Below are 1607 nucleotides of genomic sequence, written 5' to 3'. Positions count from 1 at the left end.
ATATTTAACGCACCATTTAACGAATACTTTGGACAAGATCAAACCCAAAAGAATGAAACCCAGGACAATTATCAAAACACCGATAATATTTTATATTAGTTTCAATCATATATTATGTGGATATTTAAATTATTTATTAATTTAAATATACATTTAGAAGCAAAATCATGATGGCAAAGGATCTATAAAGCGTTTAGTTGTTGATATGGATAAATTTCGAAACATGCATATGTCACATCATGGCATTCTTATAACGTCTATTTTTTTCTGTTTCAAATACTTCAATTTAATATGTTTCTATATATTTTGTTTTCAGATTTCATTTAAATGGATGGTCATCATGGGATAAAAAAGGTATCTTTTTTCATTTCTTAGCCTAATGCTTCATCATTTCTTAAAAATTTAAATGTTGAATTAAAAAATCACTTTTTCTTACAAATGGTGTAACATTTGATAGAAGTGGATCAAGTTTTGAGATCTGCTGGATACGTTTTCTGGGTCGCATCGATCAAGTTAACAGCCTGTTGGAGCGTGGTGAAAGGATAAATTCTATATCTCTGTCACTAACTATTTGTGATTCCAATCCCCTCATCCCATTCTAGTGTTTGACTCTATGATTTCTTATTACCTGATCAGATTTCATTGATTGTTTGTAGTTTTGGTGGATTATAATGTTGTTAGTTGAATCCATACCAGGAAGTGCATGTTTCTTTTTTATTGTATTCGTTAAGAACTTGATATTCACCCCATTAAAGGTTTATTTTTTTGTTAAAAACACCCTCACTTTTACACCAGTGATGATAGGCATCAGAGTAAACTATCAAGGGAGCATCGAGCTCTTAATGTTTTTTTTTGGTAGTTGGTAATTGTATGTTGGTTGGATTTGTGGTTGTGTTTTCTTTCTTGTGTTTTGAGGTCTACATCTTCAGCAATTTTTTTTGCTAGCTGGTGCTACTCTTGGTGAGCTTTTGGGTTCATTGTTTGCTACAGAAATGGCCTGGTCGAACCATGTAACATTTATCATTAATCCCTTTGTTTTTTGAGAAATGGTTTTGCAATCTATTTGTCTATTTTGGGTTTTATTTATCAAATATCATTTCTCTTATTAAAAATTTGTTTCCGTCTTTTCTTATCAGATCTATTGCTATTTATTGCCCTCTTTATGGAATCTGCTGCACAGACATCCAAAAGGATCAATAAGGATATATCTGTTACTTTTGAAGAAATGGTTTCTCTCAGGTTCTTATTTATTTGTCAGTTTATGCTTCGTTTTCAAAAAACCTTCTTTAAATCATCACAAATTTAGGGTTAACTGGTAAAGATTTTTCTTGTTAAAAATTTGCAACTCCATAAAAAGATATTTTCCATCAACATCATACAAATTCAGTTTACATGTGCACCAATGCACATGCAGGCCGTTCATCTGCATGTGCGTCTGAATCTCATTCTAATCGAAGTCCTAGTCAAATTAAATCCCAAGGGTTTGTTTTACTGTCCTAATCGGTTCAATATGAACAAAACTAAACACAAATTTCCTCAAAATCAGACCATAAATCGAAAATGGCATAAACCCTAGCTTTTCTTTTTTAGCACAATGCATAAAAATT

The 1607-nt window shown here is 31.4% G+C and overlaps 1 long non-coding RNA gene across 1 annotated transcript; it reads left to right on the top strand.

Moving 5' to 3' along the window:
- Positions 1–279: 279 nt before the first annotated feature.
- On the top strand, positions 280–1082 carry LOC145094867 (uncharacterized). The gene is made up of 2 exons (XR_013703615.1): positions 280–354; positions 458–1082. It is a non-coding gene; the product is annotated as an uncharacterized LOC145094867 (long non-coding RNA).
- Positions 1083–1607: the final 525 nt, after the last annotated feature.

This window comes from Lactuca serriola, chromosome 3 (genome assembly GCF_051521515.1).
Source record: "Lactuca serriola cultivar US96UC23 chromosome 3, Lser_US96UC23_V15, whole genome shotgun sequence".
Classification (NCBI taxonomy): domain Eukaryota; kingdom Viridiplantae; phylum Streptophyta; class Magnoliopsida; order Asterales; family Asteraceae; genus Lactuca; species Lactuca serriola.
The sequence above is the reverse complement of the archived record's forward strand: the minus strand, read 5'-3'. Positions and strand labels throughout refer to the sequence as shown.